The sequence below is a fragment of the Lampris incognitus genome, chromosome 3, assembly GCF_029633865.1.
Source record: "Lampris incognitus isolate fLamInc1 chromosome 3, fLamInc1.hap2, whole genome shotgun sequence".
Taxonomy (NCBI): Eukaryota; Metazoa; Chordata; class Actinopteri; order Lampriformes; family Lampridae; genus Lampris; species Lampris incognitus.
Genome location: NC_079213.1, coordinates 14,236,448 through 14,255,665, shown reverse-complemented (window position 1 = coordinate 14,255,665; position 19,218 = coordinate 14,236,448). Strand labels below are relative to the sequence as shown.

The 19,218-nt window shown below is 45.3% G+C and overlaps 1 protein-coding gene and 1 non-coding gene across 2 annotated transcripts in view; both read right to left on the bottom strand.

Moving 5' to 3' along the window:
- LOC130109178 (ELKS/Rab6-interacting/CAST family member 1-like) overlaps nucleotides 1–19,218 on the bottom strand; it is a 209,018-nt gene that overhangs the window by 34,443 nt on the left and 155,357 nt on the right. The window lies entirely within an intron of this gene.
- Nucleotides 1,318–1,390, bottom strand: trnak-cuu (transfer RNA lysine (anticodon CUU)). Its single transcript has one exon. It is a non-coding gene; the product is annotated as a tRNA-Lys (tRNA).

Genomic DNA, 19,218 nt, shown 5'->3' with positions numbered 1-19,218 from the left:
TTAACCAGTCGACTAAAGGGTCCTACCTGTTAGCCAAGGGCTACCGAGCCTATTCATCTGTGATCATCACATTGCCCCCTTCCTTCAGGATTCGCGTCCCCGTGAATCGCCACAGCCAGGATGCAAACCTGGGGCTCCAGCACCACGGGCGACTACGTTAACCAGTCGACTAAAGGGTCCGACCCTTTAGTCGACTGGTTAACGTAGTCGCCCGTGGTGCAGGAAATCCGAATTTGCGTCCCAGCTGTGACGGTCCGGCTGAGCTGCTCCCCCGAATTTGCTACTATATATATGTGTGTGTGTGTGTGTGTGTGTGTAACAACCACAGATAACTAGACTTGCTAGTTCTTGGCTAATGGGTCAGACCCTTTAGTTGACTTGTTAGCATAGTCGCCCATGGTGCGTGGAACCCAGGCTCGATTCCCGGCTGTGACCTAAAGTCGCTACATTGTGGTGCACTGGCTGGGAATCGAACCCGGGTAGCCCAGACCCCAGGCGATTGTGCTAAAAAGTCGACTTAAGGGTCCGACCCATTACTCAAGGGCTAGTAAGTCTAGTCATCCGCAGTCATTACGTTACCCCCCTCCTTCAGGAAGTGTATCCCCGCGCTTCAGCATATCAGCTCCCTCATGCCTCTGGGCGCACACGCTACCGGAAGGAGGGGGGTAGTGTAATGACCACGGATGACTAGACTCGCTAGCCCTTGGCTAACAGGTTGGACCCTTTGGTTGACTGGTTGGCACAGTCGCCTGTGGTCTGGGCTACTTGGGTTCGGTTCCCAGCTGCGGCGGATTCCCGGCTGCCCCCTGAATTCACTACATTAATGTGCAATGTAGCAAATTCAGTCACAGTCGGGAATCGAACCTGGGTTCCCCGCACCATGGGCGACTACGCTAACCAGTCAACTAAAGGGGCCAACCCGTTAGCCAAAGTCTAGTCATCCGTGGTCGTTACACACACACACACACAATATAAATATATATATATATACATATATAAATATATATGTATATACTATATGCTAATATCTGCACTCCATGGCATATTGTCCCTTATATCTGCTCTACAAGTTAGTGTCTTTTCTCTCTCTTGCGAGGTGAACCAAACAACTGCATTGCAGTCACTCTGATTTCTGTGCAGTCCAAATCCTGTTCATTGCTCTGGAAGAGCATCCGGGTAGCACTCCAGTGCTCTCACTCTTTCCATTTACCGTACTCGTCCTATACAATTCGGGGTTGCACAAGGCTGGAGCCTGGCCAGGCTGATATGATATAGTTCACGTGACTGTGTGGGAGAGTCGACTGAGCAAAACACCACCGCCCAACGTGGGGCTCGAACCCACGACCCTGAGATTAAGAGTCTCATGCTCTACCGACTGAGCTAGCCGGGCTGCACACTGACTATATAACCCTTCCCCACCACCTGATCTCCGGTAGCCCGGAGGGCATCACATTACTCAACCGAACTTTTCCTCACCCCCCCCCCCCTTCTCGCTCCTCTCACTCTCTCCCTATTGCACTCCCTCTTTCCATCTGTGTTCTTGTTAGGCTTTCTCTTTTCCTTTTTTCTTCTCACCCTAACCCTAAACTTAGGGCTGGGCATAGTCAAAAGTATCACAACATTTTCAGCGTGAACACCTCAACATCAATAATGTGATGATATTTTGGGGAGGACTATTGGAGCTTTCATGAGATATCTACACACAACAACATTCTGAGAAATGACCGTTAGTAATGTCGATGTGATGTGATGACCAAGCAGGTATAGAGACCTCCATTGTTCAGAACTTGCATCAGTATACTATAATGTCTATAATGTATACTATAATGCAGCCTTTAAAACCAGGGAATGATGACGTTTAAGTTATATGTGTGGAGTGTGGGGTGTGACGAAGAGATGGAGTTAAAAAAAAAGTAAAAGGAAAGAGCGACACGGAGGGTTAAATTGAGAGGATAAGCTGTCTCCAGAGGGGGGCCCTGATCTCTCTGACAGGTAGGATTCTCCATCTGCCCCTCGACATACACTTCCATGCCCTCCTCGCCTGCCCCCCCCCACACACACCTTTGAGCTTTGTACGGTCCTGCCTTTATCTAAATTGTCCTTACAGCCGTGTAAGGATCTAGTACTCTCCCTCTCTGAGCTCTCTAATATGGTTTCAATGTCTAAGCCTCCCCAGCCCTTAAAAAGACACACAAGCGTTTCATACGCAGTTTTTCCTTCCCTCTCTCCCTCGCTCGCTCTAATGATGACTGAGATTTCTCACATGGTTTCGATGTCTTTCCTACATACGTGTCTCATTCTGCATCCATACCCCCCCCCCCCCAAAAATCTGGACCTCCTCACCACGGCTTTATGGCCATGACCAATTCTCTTTCCTTCCTTCACTCTCTCTCTTTCACCCCCCCCCTCGGCTAAAATGTCCTTATTTCCATATATAATATGACCCCCCCCCTCCTCCAGTCTCGTCTGCCCTGTCATCCGGTTCTACTTTAGCTTGTTTTATTCCTGATTTCTGCGTTTCCAAAAACGCCTTCTTTTATCCATATAATCCTCTCTCCCCTCCCCCCGCCGTCTCTCCTTTTTATCTTTTACTTACTCGATTTCTCTCCAGTCATCCTTTTTTCTTTTTACATTTTGGATATCTTACACATACACAGACACTTTCTTTTTCTTCTGCTTCCATCAGTCCTTTCTCAGTACTGTTCAGCTTTCTTTTCATGTCTTTCTTGCATCCGTGTCTGATGTTTTCTGTCTTTCCTCTTCGGCCTCTCTCTCTCTCTCTCTCTCTCTCTCTCTCTCTCTCTCTCTCTCTCTCTCTCTCTCTCTCTCTCTCTCTCTCTCTCTCTCTCTCTCTCTCTCTCTCTTCACCCTCCCTTCTCTCTCTCTCTGCTATCGTCTGTGAGCTCTAGAAGATGCCTCTAATGGTCGCATCTGAATGTTTACATCTATTACTTTAATGGTATTTCTGCCTTATTAGTTTAGAGAGAGGGAGAGAGCAAGAGAGGGAGAGAGAGCAAGAGAGGGAGAGAGAGAGAGCAAGAGAGAATTGAATTTTGAACAACTCTATTTCACATAAAACAAAACTTCAACAATGAACAGAGAAAGAGAGAGAGGGAGAGCAAGACAGAGGGTGAGACAGACGAAAAAGAGAGAGGGAGGGAGAGGGAGAGAGACAGAGAAAGAGTGAATGAGCAAGTGGGCGAGACAGACAGAAAAAGAGGGAGGGAGGGAGAGAGAGACAGAAAAAGAGGGAGGGAGGGAGAGAGAGACAGAGAGAGAGTGAGAGAGAGGGTGACAGAGAGAAAGAGAGAGGGAGAGAGAGCGAAAGAGAGAGAGCGAAAGAGAGAGGGAGAGCAAGAGAGAGAGGGAGAGAGACAGAGAAAAAGACAGAGGGAGAGACAGAGAAAGAGAGAGGGTGAGAGACAGAAAGAGAGAGGGAGAGGGAGAGAGAGGTATAGAGAGAGAGAGAGAGAGAGAGAGCGGTAGAGGTAGAGAGAGAGAGAGAGAAGATTGCCTTGATTTTTTTTTAAACAGAGTTCACGGGGTGCACGAGACGAAAGTTTGGAGCTGGATTTGGACCCACTGTGTTGTGAATGAACGGCGTGTGCCCTCGCCTGCCGATCCACTCAATCTCCTCTGACAACCACAATAGATTTTTTGTTTCGTTTTCTTCTTTCTTTATCCCCTCCTCAACCGGTCTCTTATCATACCATTCATATACATATTTAATAATCTGCCTTCCACCTCTCCCTCTCTGAGTAGAGACGATGGAGGGGAGTGAGAAACAAGATAAGAAAGAAGGAAATGTAATGAGAGGAACTCTCCCTCCCCTTTGTATTCTCTCTCTCCATCACTCTCATTCACCTCCCTCCCTCACTCTCCCTACAGCCCACACACCTCCCCCCTCCATTCCTCCATTCTTTGTTTGCATCTCCCTAATTGTCAGGAATGCTGACCTCAGCTCATTTGTTTCTGTGCCAACTATGGATCTCTCTCTCTCTCTCTCTCTCTCTCTCTCTCTCTCTCTCTCTCTCTCTCTCTCTCTCTCTCTCTCTCTCTCTCTCTCTCTCTCTCTCTCTCTCTCTCTCTTCACACACTCCTACCTTATCTAATCAACGCACTATTATTTCACTCCCCCTCTTCCTTCTCCTCATCACTCAACCTTTGTCCATCTGTCCATCTATCCATCAGTCCTGCGCCAGGCTCTGTTAGAACTAGCTGACGACGGACAGAATGAGAAACGAATGAAAGTGGAGATAAAAAACACGCCGAGTCATGATTGGAGGAGAAAGATATCGTGGCGAAAATGGCTCCAGGGAATAACAGATTACATTAGCCTCTCTCTCGCTCTCAGAAGGAGACATTTGCTCACAAGTGTACAGGGACCAGCGATGAAAAGCTGCTGAGTCATAGTTGGAGGCGGACTATTTCATCAAATTTGCAAGATGAGATAAAGAGATATACAGGGGTGTCCACTGTTAAGGGAAATTTGTGCAAAGTGAAAAACTATGGCGTAAAAAGAAAGACTGAAGTTTGAAGATGAGAAGTTTTGTTTGGACAATACAAATTTTTATGATCTCACATTTTCTTTTACTGTCAATAACAGAAATTTTGACCAGTAGTGAAAAGAATGATAATACTGAATTAAAAGAAGAAAATGAGTGAGCATAAAATATGAGTAATAGGGCATCCGGGTGGCGTGGCGGTCTATTCTGCTGCCTACCAACACGAGGATCGCCGTTCGAATCCCCGTGTTACCTCTGGCTTGGCCATCGTCCCTACAGACACAATTGGCTGTGTCTGCGGGTGGGAAGGTGGATGTCGGTATGTCTCCTGGTCACTGCACTAGCGCTTCCTGTGGTCAGTCGGGGTGCATGTTTGGGGGGGCAGGAATTGGGGGGAATAGTGTGAACCTCCCAAACACTATGTCCCCCTGGTGAAACTCCTCACTGTCAGGTGAAAAGAAGCGGCAGGCAACTCCACATGTATCGGAGGAGACGTGGTAGCCTGCATCCCTCCCCAGATTCACAGAGGGGGGTGGAGCAATGACCAGGACTGCTTGGAAGAGAGGGGCAATTGGCCAAGTACAATTGGGGAGAAAAGGGGGGGGGATCCCCCCCCAAAAGGAGTAATAGACCGAGGGAGAGTTTTTTTTTAACTTGCACCAGATCTTGAGCAATACAGAGAGCAACACCAGTAGATTGGTTGAGGAGTGCTACTTCACGAACACAGGTATCAAAAAACAGGTGCTGTTTGGATCTAAGGATACATCATGAGACCAAAACCAGGAGGGAGAGGTTAGACTTGTACTTTGCTTTGTGACCAATAAGCCATGACCAAAAAAATATCACGGCACACTGCTATGCAAAAATTAAAAAGCCTTATTAAATGGGCTTAACGCATACACGTTTCAACTCACAATCTTCTTCAGGGCATGTAAAAACAAGTGACAGCTCACAGACTTAGCAAGGCTAGTGCCATCTGCCAGCCAATCAGAGCAGCCCTGGATAATTGACACAGGTGCAGTCAAGTAAGTGGATATGTGCATAATTAGGTAAATTCTAACACGGCATAAATATCGTTAAAATCAGCAAATCCATTATAAATAAACGATAGCATCAGATATTCACAACTAGTCATAGAAAACAATTGCATAGAACAATCCCCATATTAAAATGAAATATTTTTTTACATATAATGCCACAGCATCGATGATTCCTCAGTATAGGTTCCAATACTTCACTGAAGTTGGCTACCGGCAATGAGGAGAGCGATAACTAGGGAGTTTAAAGTGATTTGGGGGGGGGGGGTGTCACACCATCACAACAAATATATTTACAGATATGGAACATAGTCCAGCTCTTCATTCACGCCTGGACTCATAGTAGCCCTCAACTTGAAGATCCAAAATATTTCTCTTTGTAACAGTTTCTTTAGTTTATCTCCTCCCCCCTTAGACATTTATTTCTATGGCCTCTATACCTACTGCTTTGAGGGAGTCCACGTTATAGCCACGGTGCTGTTTATAATGCCTGGCCATGGGGTAGTCTTCATTTCCTGTGTGAATGGCTTATTTGTGCCCAGCGATTCTCTCCTTCAGTTTTATTTTTGGTCTCCCTTCATAAAAACAGCCACATGTGCATTGTAGGTGGTATACCACATGAGTTGTATTGCAGTTAATGAATCCTTTTATAGTATAGGTTTTATTTATCTCCTTGAAGTTGTTATTTTGCTGCATGATGTCACAGTGATTACATCTACCACACTTGAAAAAGCCTAGTGGTCCAAGATCGAGCCAAGTGCCCTTTTTGTCTCCCGGTAGATAGCTATGGACCAACTTGTCTCTTATAGTAGGTGCTCTTCTGAAACTGACGGATGGTGTGGATGGAAAGACATCTTTTTAAAAAAAATGTATTTCTAGTTTTTCCCCTTATCCCACCCGATTAACCCAATGGCATATGGCCGGAACTCTTGTCGAATAACTCCCCTGGCTCACGTTTCCACAGGAAGGAGATAGTTGTAACACCAGCTTCCTTCAAACTCGTGTCGGCTGCTCTCGCTATTTTACACGCTGAAGCCTCGCATGGGTTGCATCACCTTCAGGCCGCGAAGGAGGCGTAGGGAGAATGCTTTCAGTTGCTTGGCTGCAGGCGCCCGGGTTGGCCAGAGGGGTCGCTGGAGAACGACGAGTCCCTGAACACTACACCGATCTACACTCACTATCCCTCGGGTAAGGGTGGCCTAATGAATGCCTTACACCGTGGACGTTCTGGCCGTGACCGGTTACGGCGAGTCTGGGATACGAACCTCCCAGCCACATGACGAGCGGGTTGCAAGAACGGCGGTTTATTCCACTCGGCCACCAGAGCGGCGGAAAGACATCTTTAAGAAGTGGATCACTTTCTATATTTTTCAATTATTGTTGGTGATTTGCTTTATTTTAATTCCTCTAGTGTTGCACTCTGTCACAAAGTATAACTTTCTTTCTCCTGGTTCCCTTTGTTTCTGTCGCAGGAGATGCTGTCTTCTCAGTTTCTTAGCTTCAGTATAGGCCTCGTTAATAGTATTGGTTTGGTAGCTTCTATTTAGACACCGTGTTTGCATTTCTTTTGCCTTAGCTTCAAAATCTGGCTCTTGATCATAGATCCTCTTAAGATGTTGAAATTTTCTGTACGGGATGTTCTTTTTAAGTGTTGGGGCATGTAAGCTATCCGCCCGAAGCAATGTGTTTTTTGTCAGTTTGCTTGGGTAAAACTGTAGTATGGAGGTGTCCATCATTGTGTTTGGTATGGCAAGGTCCAAAAAAAAAAAATCAATCTGTTCAAAGTCATACTGTAAACTCAGTTTAGGTTGTCATTTGTAGTATTCAAATATCCATGAAATGGATATTTGAACTATCATACTATCAATGGTTATTGTTCAGTCCTGAAAAATTTAACTAAGCTCAGCACATTGATTTTAAGGGTCCATTCAGTAAGTCTTAATATGAAGTCAGTAGGTGGTATACTTCCTGTGGGGCATCTATTCAGGAAGTAAGAGTGCTTGTAGGCCTTCTTTGTGGTCTATGTTGGTATATAAGGCTTCCACGTCCACTGTGACCAGGAAGCAGGCTGTGACCTCATCTATTATTAGCAAGTTTATTAAGAACATGGGTAGTATCTTGAATGACGAATGGTAGGTTAGATACAAAAGGTTGAACGAAGAAGTGGAAATTGGTTCTGTCAAGGATCCAATTCCAGATATTACTGGTCTGCCTGGGGGGTTATGTAAGTCTTTATGCACTTCTGGTTGCATGTAAAAGTATGGTAGTGTGGGATTTGGGAAAAATAAAAAGTTACATTCTGCTTCGCTGATCCAGGAGTTCTCTCTAGCTTCTCTTAGCATGTGGTTAAATATAATTTTCATTTCTTCCATGGGGTTAGTCTGCAGTCTTTTGTAGTATGTGCCCTTGTCATGTTGGTGGTGGGCCTCAGTTATATAGCGTGTATACACAACTACTGAACCCCCTTTGTCTGCACGTTTGATCAGAACCGTCACATAGGTTGTGTGATGTTTTCAACCGCACAGGGCCTCGCGCCTAGCCTGCAATCCTGCAGTTTTTTTTTAAATATATAATTTTTTTTTATGACTGTTCTTGGCCCAACATGCTTCTAAAATGAAATTCCTGTGTGTCAATTCTATTATGCAAAGTCAACGTCCCATGAAAAAAATCCAACACATTATTCTTTTCATTTTCGGTACTGCATCATTACGAAGTGCTTGTTCCATCTCGCTGCTCACTGTGAGGAAGAAGGAGAAGGGGAAACAATGTCGGTTGCACGAGAGCGCTACCGATCCTGTAAACACATGTCAGGTGCTGAGAAAAGGAAATAAAAATGTAAAAAAAGGGAAGAATTTTATGTCAATGCGAGGATCGCTGGGAAAATTCGTCAACAGTTCCAGAGATGTGGTGGCTGAGCAGGAGTCCAATGCTAGCGGGTGCATGTGACTGAGACCATAGGCTACGTGTAATGACTGGTCTGAAAAATGATGTAAAATCTGAATGAAATGTAGGATATAGACCTGAACTATTGAATTGTAACCTACTATCAAACTTCAACATGGCAAAATAAAGTGACAGCTGAGTTGATTTGATAATGTAAAGCCAGAAGTCTTACAGTTTATTTTGTCCTTTGAAAGACTATAATATCAACACGTCATAGCTGAGACTATGTGCAAGATGATGCTGTATTATTCTACCTGTTAAAAATTTATTGCACCAAGATTACACGTGCAGTAGAACTAGAATAGCTGTGTGCATGTGGCCGTGATTCATGTACATATATGTCAATGAGCAGGACCCCCCTCCCCCCCGCGATGGCACTGCATTTAATCACAATATCCTAATTTTTTGCCAAATCATCCAAAGCAATCCTTTCTTTCTTAGATTAGCCATGCTTAGTCATTTCACTTGTACTGTTGTATAGTTTTTCTACGTCATGGTCAGTCTTTCTGCAGAACGTCACGGCAGCAGGATTATTGTTAGGAGCCTCGTAGCAATAAATAATCATAATTTTGCCCTCCAAGCCCAAAAATATGATTTAGGGTGGAATGTATTCCTGTACCCAAGGTTAGTGGTGTTTGTGGAACTAACTGGATTCTGGTGATATCGTGCTTTCAGGTGTATACTGTGGTAGAAACGGAAAAGGTCTTTTTTTGTAATTTTTTATTTTTGCAAAAGTAACTCCTTTGGACAATATAGAGACACATTCATCTGATGGGGGGGGGGGGATCTGAGATGTCGATAACTACCCGTGGGTCATTTGGCCCCTGGTGATTGGTTGATAGAGTCTGTCCCTATCCCCTCCTCCTCCTCTGGCCCCTCCTTGTTTTCCTTGTCGTCTGTTTGGGGTGGTCGGTGGTTCTGCATTGGCTAGAAAAGAGGGGTATGTGCTTTGTTGTGTATTGTCATCATCATCGCTAGTGAGACTAAAGGGAACATCTTTCTTTTCTTTGTCTTTGCTTGGTGCACCATATGCAGACTCTTCCTTCTTCATAGACCCTTACATCGCTTTTCAAGTCCGTCAATTTCAGCGCCTCGAGTTTCCTTGTGAATTCATCCATATTGGTTTGAGAATTTCTCTTCCAGTGACAGTTTCAGCTGGTCGTCATTGGAATCTGTGGTTTCCATCTGAACATCTGTGATTTCCAGTTGTAGGGATTCCTTTTCTTTCCTGGCCTCTCCGATGATTAGGAGAACGAGGTCCGATGAACATTTATTTAGGATAGCCTCCCATTTCAGTCCGAACTCTTCATTCCCATATCCAGTTAAGGGGAATTTTTTTATACTCAATCCCCAGGAGATATGTCCATGTCTCCACTCCAATAACCAGACAATATAATCATATGCCAGTGCATTTTGATGTTCTTTTCTAAAGTCTCTAAGTCCAAAAACCTTTTATTCACGTTTAAATCTTGTTGATGTATGTTTTCAGTTTCATTCAACAGAGAAACCTGAACAATTATTCTTCTGCCTTCACTAGAAAAAGATTCTGACGCTTTTCCTTTGTATATTTTATTTCAATATGGGTATTTTTCCATGTATCTATTTTTCTATATGACTGATTGTGAATATCCGATATAATTTATTATTTATGATGGATTTTCTAACCTTAAAGATATTGATGCCTTGTTAGAATTTACCTAATTATGTACACACCCACGGCACAGTGGTTAGCACGGTCACCTCACAGCGAGAAGGTCCTGGGTTCGAGCCCCGGGGTGGTCCAACCTCAGGGGTCGTCCCGGGTCATCCTGTGTGGAGTTTGCATGTTCTCCCCATGTCTGCATGGGTTTCCTCCAGATGGTCCGGCTCCTCGCACAGTCCAAAGACATGTAGGTCAGGTGAATCGGCTGTACTAAATTGTCCCTAGGTGTGAATGTGTGTGTCAGCCCTGTGATGGACTGGCGGCTTGTCCAGGGTGTCTCCCCGCCTGCCACCCAATGGCTGCTGGGATAGGCTCCAGCATCACCGCGACCCCGAGAGCAAGATAAGTGGTTTGGATAATGGATGGACGGATGTCCACACCCACTTTCTTGACTGCACCTGTGTCAGTTATCCAGGGCTACTCTGATTGGCTGGCAGCTGGCACCAGCCTTGCTAAGTCTATGAGCTGTCACCTGCTTTGACATGCCCTGAAGAAGACTGTGAGATGAAACGTGTAGCCACTAAGCCCATTTAATAAGGCTTTTTAATTTTTGCAAAGTTTGTATTTTTTATTCATGACTTATCGATCACAAGGCAAACTACATGTCTAACCTCTCCCCCCTGTTTTAAAGCTTTAGTCAACGTGGGAATTTGCTCCTCTCTGGTAAAACAGACGTCAGGTGTAGTGCATTTTCCAGAGCCACTGATTTCCATTCACCCCGCAGCCGCTCCATGTTACTTTTCAACTGAAAAAAAAAAAAGAAAAGAAAAAAAGGTGGTGGCACTCTGAAGAAAAGAGGAGTCCGGGAGAACATACCCTAAATCAAAAACCAAAACACTAAAGTACTGTAAATGGTTTTGGGATGGACTGAGCAAGGATTCCAGGTCAACTGTAAATCACACTGGGTCCTTTGAGACCCTTAAATCCATTTACATTTCAAGTCTGCTCCTATGTAAAGGGCTCACACACTAGACACTGTTCTTTCATCCAACGAGTAAGGTAGATTTACACAGGATTTAGATATTCTGCAGGTTCGATGTGGTGTTAGGACATTTAAGGATATGAAAAGCATCACCTCAGCTGCACTGTCTGGCTGCCTTTCACTGCTGCGTCTGACCAGAATATTAATAACTGTTTGTCCTCTTTCTCTATTGACTTGTCCTCTTTGATGGTGAGAGAACATTCTGGTACCATCACTGACAGCAACCAGCCCGCTCTCCGGGACCTCTGTGATGACAACTCCAGGAGGCGCATGGGCAACATTGCCACAACAACCTCCTCCCATCCTGGCCTTGGCTTATTCCTCACTCTTTCCCACCCGGAAAGCACTACCAGACAATCAGATTTACACACAGGCAGCCACATAAACAGCTTTACCTTCAGCAGGGCCACAGCCTTTCTGCACCACCATGGACATTTATACTCTACTGGTGGTATCCAGCACCTACGTCTACTGCTCCTTTGTCAACTACTTATACTAAACACACACCAGTTTTTCAGTCAGTATAGCTGTGGGCTGTACAATCATTATGCAGTCGTCTTCTTCTTCTTCTTTTTCTTCTTTCAGCTGCTCCCGTTAGGGGTCGCCACAGCGGATCATCCGTTTCCATCTCTTCCTGTCCTCTGCATCTTCCTCTGTTACACCAGCCACCTGCATGTCCTCCCTCACCACATCCATAAACCTCCTCTTTGGCCTTCCTCTTCTCCTCTTCCCTGGCAGCTCCATATTCAGCATCCTTCTCCCGATATACCCAGCATCTCTCCTCCACACATGTCCAAACCATCTCAGTCTTGCCTCTCTTGCTTTGTCTCCAAACCGTCCAACTTGAGCTGTCCCTCTAATATACTCGTTCCTAATCCTGTCCTTCTTCATCACTCCCAATGAAAATCTTAGCATCTTAAACTCTGCCACCTCCATCTCAACCTCCTGTCTTTTCATCAGTGCCACTGTCTCCACATCATATAACATAGCTGGTCTCACAACCATCTTGTAAACCTTCCCTTTAATTCTTTCTGGTACCCTTCTGTAGCAAATCACTCCTGACACTCTTCTCCACCCACTCCACCCTGCCTGCACTCTCTTCTTCACCTCTCTTCCACACTCCCCGTTACTTTGGACAGTTGACTCCCAAGTATTTAAACTCATCCATCTTTGTCACCTCTACTCCTTGCATCCTCACCATTCCACTCTCCTTCCTCTCAGTCAATCAATATACAGTATATAGTCTAAATTGTACTGTGATGGTGACAGGCATGGGCGCAAGCCCATGAATACTGGGATGGCATCCAGCGCTTTACTTGTGCCCCCGTCCATAGGTTAGTGGTTGTGTCAGGAAGGGCATCCGACGTGAAATTTTACCAAATCATTATGCGGATTGACAAGACCGCCATCACTGCTGTCCGCTGTGGCGACCCCTGTGAAACAGGGAACAAGCCGAAAGAAGAAGAGTCTATACTGTACTGTATTTAAAGCAACCAACTCTGGACAATATTTAGCCCATCTGTATATATTCCAATTAAGTTGCTTCTCACCAGTGCAACACTCTAACTGCCTTAATATGAATATTCACACTTATTAAGTGTCAATACTGTTAAGTGGAGACCCACTATTTGCAAATCCTCCCCATTTGTTTAGTTGTTTTGAACTCCATGCAGAAAGAGACCTGTTTCCCCCCCAAATTCCTCCCTTCCCAACTTAGAAATTCTACACCGTGTGATGTTGCATCTTGCTTCTTTCATGCGTGAAACCCGCCGAGACAAATTCCTTGTACATACATATTTACTTGCCTAATAAAACAGCTTCTTATTCTGATATCCGCCGCTGCCAAATATTTGGACCAATGTCCTGTAAACATACCCTGAGGTTACCGATATGTACAGCTTAATGTAATATAACTCCCCTGGTGAGGCCAAACATTGGCTGCACAGGTGTGGAACACATACAAGGACACACACACATACACAAGGACACACACACACACACACACACATGCTGTAAATGTTAACCACATGTGTGTGTTGAGAGGGCAGTAACCTTTCCCTTGTGGTGTCTCTCTGCCATTCCTCCTCTTCTTTCCCTTGCTCCGTCGCATCATAAATTCTGCCATCCTGCCCCTTTGTCCTTGTGTTCACACTCTTTTCTCCCCTACTCTCTCGCTCTCTCACTCTTTCTTTCTTGCACTCTCCCACCTAGTCTCTCTGTCTTTAACATCATGGTTTCACTGAGATGAATAATAATGTGCAGGAAGACAGAATCATGGAGAGGAGAGAAAGAGAGAGAGAGAGAGAGAGAGAGAGAGAGAGAGAGAGAGAGAGAGAGAGAGAGAGAGAGAGAGGGTAGAAATAGATGTAAAGACGGATGGGGTGAAAGCGCGAGAGAGAGGTGAGATCATATTGATCTATGGTCCCATGCCTCGGTTACAGCAAGGTGGGAGGTTCAAAGGGCAAGAGACAGGAAGCTCTGCACTCTTCTGGGATGAGTTCTCTCTCTCTCTTTCACACGCACACACATGCATACACACGCGCACATTCATACATAAATGTGCTTGTATGCAAAAACAAGACGAGGTCAAAAACTAGTGTATGACCATGCATGGTCAGTGTTCGAAAATGTGGCTAATTGGTTGCAGGGCTAGTCAGCGGTAGTGTCTATGATGTGAATTCCTGGATATTACATGTTCATCTGCAATTTTTTGTAGTGGTCCCAGTAATAGTTGCTGTTAAGGTGTACTGAAGTAACACATCACATGACATGGTGAAGCTAAGTTCCAGTTAAAAAAAAAAGGCTATACATGCAGTTGCAAGAACAATACTTTCCACTCATATCGTCAGTCGTTCGGCTTGAAAGAGAACTTAAAATGTTTTATTTTTTCCCCCTTTTTTTTCTACCCAATTGTATCCGGCCAATTACCCCATTTTTCTGAGCCGTCCCGGTCACTGCTCCACCCCCTCTGCCGACCCGGGTTGGGCTGCAGACTATCACATGCCTCCTCCGATACATGTGGATTCACCAGCCGCTTCTTATCACCTGACAGTGAGGAGTTTCACCAGGGGGACGTAGCGTGTGGGAGGCTCAATCTATTCTTCCCAGTCCCCCTCCCCCATGAACAGGCGCCCTGACCGACCAGAGGAGGTGCTAGTGCAGTGACTAGGGCACATACTCATGTCCGGCTTCCCACCCCCAGACATGGCCAATTGTGTCTGTAGGGGCGCCCGACCAAGCCGGAGGTAACATGGGGATTTGAACCGGCGAGCCCCATTTTGGTAGGCAACGGAATAGACCGCTACGCTACCCGGACACCCAAGAGAACTTAATTTAACTGTAATTATAACTATTCTAATTATCTGTTAACTCCCCCTGCTCTTTCATCTATTTCTATCTGCAGATTTCTCTCGTTCTTCTTAGGTCCACTCCACTGTATGGGCTCGTGATCTTGCAGTTGACAACATACACAAATATTGTGTAGATGAAGACGCAAGACAGAGAGAAAAGAGAGGCCCTTTTGTCATTGTACAGGTTACAATACATTTGTCTTCAACCCATCCTATTGTACAGGAGCAATGGGCAGCTGCAGCACCCGGGGACCAACTCCAGTTCTTCTTTCCATTGCCTTGGTCAGGGACACAGACAGCAGTATCAACCCTAACATGCATGTCTTTTTGACAGTGGGAGGAAACCAGAGCACCCAGAGGAAACCCACACAGACACGGGGAGAACATGCAAACTCCACACAAAAAGGACCTGGGACAGCCTGGGGTTCGAACCCAGGACTTTCTTGCTGTGGACTGTGCGAACCACTGGGCCACTGTGCCGCCCTCTTCTTCATCTTTGTATTTATTGGTGGATTGCAAACCAACCAGGTGCATTATCGCCAACTACTGTATCAGAGTGTGTAGCTACACACGTGCATCTACGGAAGAACACTACTGATGTGAAAGCTGAGCGGAGAGGGGGGCAATCGGTAAGAAGTCTCCATCCATACATTGTCCAAGCCGCATATCCCAATCGGGGTCGTGGGAAGCTGGAGCCTATCCCAGCAGTCATTAGGCGGCAGGTGGGGAGACACCCTGGACAGGCCGCCAGTCCATCCCAGGGCTCAGCAAGAAGCAATCATACCTAATATGAAAAGGCCGTAAGACTTGCTCTGTATTGAGTGTTTTGTCAGCGTGATAGTTCTTTGGGGTGCTTTAACTGTGCGCTCCCGTCATGCCTCTCGGTGCATGGGGAGCTCTTGTCTCTCCTACTCTGCTCTACGCTGGACTGCTACGCTGCATAACCACATGTGGAAAGAGCAGCAACATATTCCGTTCTCAGCATTTCAGTAGTACGGGAGTCGAGAATGGCCCTGCTTGCAATTTTTTTTCTTAAATGCCGTTATCTCGAGATCACGAGTTAATTATCTTGTTATCTTGAGATAACAAAGCTTGTTTTCTCGAGATCACGGGATAATTATGAAGAACTCTAAAAGGACAGTCTGGTCCGGTTGATCACTGCGGTCACGCCATCTACACTTGGAAGAGGTGCGTTTCAAGTTTTTTCACTGCAGCATTTTTTTTAATGGTTAGATGGTAGAATCATAACGAAATTCCATTAATTTCTACATAGGCAGATTTTAAAAATTCTATAAAAAAAAAACCTAACCAAACTGTTTTCAGCAAACTCCAGAAAACTCAATAAGGCTGCAGTCTGGTGAGATCCCCTCATCCCTCTCTCTCTCTCTCGCTCTCTCTCTCTGCAGAATTTGGTTTCATTTCACCATTTTTGCTTTTCACCCGGGGACAAGAATTTGCGGACAACAAATTTATTTTTTTAATGGAATTTTTACAGTCTGCTTATGTAGAGATATTGGGATACTGTTATGATTTTATCATCTAATGATTAAAAAATACGGCAGTAAAACAGCTTGAAAATGATCACAGAGGTATTTGGGGATATGTTGAACAAGAGTATGGTGAAGTTTGCTGAAAGTGATTTGATTTTTTTAATGGAATGTTTAATATCATGAATGTATGCATATTGGGTATGACTTCAGTATTCAATTATTTAAAAAAGGCTGCAGTAAAAAAAAACATGAAAATTATCATAGAAGAGATTGCTATAACTTGACAACTTGATTTGATTATTTTATGGGATTTTGAAGATTGGACTCTATAGCACTCAATGGGTGAATGGCTTTGCTTTGCTATGTGATTATTGAAAATGCTGAAGTGAAAGAACAAGAAAGCAATGACAGATCTACGTATTTCAACAAAGGAAAGTAAGGAAAACATAGAGACTTTCCCATTTTAAACAACCTTCATGGTCAGTCGAGTATACATTTCCGAGTTTACGAGGTGCACTTGAATGCACCATGAAGTCCCTGTGGGTGCCCACACGTTTTGCCGTACAAACTTATGTAGATTCCAGAGTTTATGAGGTGCACCTGAATGCACAACGAAGTACCGATAGCGTGACTGTGCCGCTCCAAAGTGTAGACGCCATGACCGTGGTGATCCACTGAACCAGACACTCATTTTCGAGTTCTTCCGTAGTTCTCCCACGATCTCCAGAAAAGAAAAAATGGTTTTCTCGTGATGAATTATCTTGTTATTTTGAGCTCGCGAGTTATTGATCTCATGATCTCGAGATAACGGCATTAAAAAATAACTGCAAGCACGGCCGTTCTCGGCTTCTGTACAGTACTATCCACCATGAGCAGCGATATCATTTGTTTGTTAGCATGCGAGAAATGTGTAATGAGCTGGAACCGCCACGCTAATTCACCCCCCCCCACACACACATTTTCTCCCCAATTGTATCCGGCCAATTACCCCACCCTTCCAAGCCATCCTGGTCGCTGCTCCACCTCCTCTGCAGATCCGAGGAGGGCTGCAGACTACCACGTGCCTCCTCCGATACATGTGGAATCGCCAGCTGCTTCTTTTCACCTGACAGTGAGGAGTTTTGCAAGGGGGACTTAGCACGTGGGAGGATCACGCTATTCCCCCCAGTTCCTCCTCCCACCTGAACAGGCGCCCTGACCGACCAGAGGAGGTGCTTGTGCAGTGACCAGGACACATACCCACACCCGGCTTCCCAACCGCAGACAAGACCAACTGTGCCTGCAGGGATGCTCGACCAAGCCGGAGGTAACAGGGATTCGATCCAGCGATCTCCGGTAGGCAATGAAATAGACAGCTATGATACCCGCCCCCCACGCCAATTAATTTTGAAAGAGCAACGGCCAATAGGGAAACTTCCACTTCTGTGTTTGCCAGCAACATCGTTGATCGGCCGACCAATTGTGTAACTTTAGTGATGTCATCGGTCACCTGATCCAGCAGCCCAAACTGATCACTCAGTCAGCCAGCCGCTCTAAACATGGCCCCTCAGCCGAAAATAAATTCAACTGTTCCCCATTCTCTCTTTATTCAATCTCTCTATTCACAAATCCTTCTGACTCCCTCTATACAGCGTATTTTTACATCACGTCCTCTCCTTCTCTATGCCTGCACCCATCTCTCCATCTTGCTCTGGCTGACTCTCCTTCTTCACGTTTTTTTCTGTAAAATACAACCTGAATCAACACTATTCTGAAAATATCTACAAACATAAATGATTCCTGGTCCTTTTTTTATCATGCTATTTTTTCTTCTACATCTCTCTCTCTCTCTCTCTCTCTCTCTCTCTCTCTCTCTCTCTCTCTCTCTCTCTCTCTCTCAAGAAAGTCCTCAGTAGCAGTGTCTGATACTGCTGTGTGGGTACGAGCAAGTTGATAAGTGTGTGTGTGTGTGTGTGTATAGTGACCTGAGGGAGCAGGCTAAAAATACTACACCAGCCTAAGCCCTCTAAGCCCTCAGGCTGGGTTCAACACACACACACACACACACACACACACACACACACACACACACACACACACACACACACACACACACACACACACACACACACACACAGGAATAGGGAGGAAATCTCAGCTGTGATCCATCAAAGGAATGAAAATTATGACACCGGAGAGACAAAGACAGAGAGAGAGAAAGAAAGAGATGTAAAGATAGAGGGACCGAAAGAGAGTAAGAGAGACTGAGAGGGGAGCAAAACCACACACACCAACCAACACCCCACTAAAACACACACACACACACACCACACACACAGCAGACAGTAGAGTCTCTGTGCTGTCAGTAACCACCTCCAAGACCCTGAGGTGTCATAAAGACTTCAAATAGGGCGGAGGGAGGGATGGAGGGATGGGGGGAGTGAAGGGGAGAGACAGAGAGGGGTGTAATAGAAGTTCTTCGACGTTGACTTGATGCATTCTCCCTTCCTCTTTGTCTGTCTCAACGCAAGTCTGATTCTCAGTAAGCCATCGGGACAAACTCTCTCTCTCTCTCACACACACACACGGGCGTAACGTTGGTTTGAGAAGTGGGGGGGGGGCACAATAAAATGGGGAGGGGGGTCCTCCCCCAGAAAAAAGTTTGCGATTTGAGTCACATTTCCTGCAATTCTACATTCATTTAGGGACTACGGAAACCAATTAAATACCCCGGAAATAATGAAGTTGGTTATCATGCTAAATATGCAAGGAAAATTTGTAATTCGTGATATTGGGCTGTACAAACAAAATTGACTTGACTTGACGTTCTGTATTGTTTAACCCGGCGGTCCTCACACCGCGACTCGCCAGCCTCATGCGGTTCTTTAAGTGGTCTCATATTTTTACTTTTCAAACATTTTTTTCCAATCGGTATTTCAAAAGATTTTGTCCAAGACATTCTCTAGCTGTGATAATCCAGTAAAACTTGATTCCCCATTAGTTACAACCACTGACCTATGAAAAGCTGCCGCCCCGTCCCTTCTGACCGCCGGCCGCTCTGCACCCGTGCACGCTCATCATGTCAGCGGAAAGCCAACGTGAAGCTCAGATGGCAAAAACAAATGATAAAAGTGCAGGTGGGAGGAAGAACAGAACAGGCTACGGGACATTCAAACATGAGCTGCGTTTCTCTGCTTTGTGAAAACTCCCGACGTCCAGTAACCTGGCCT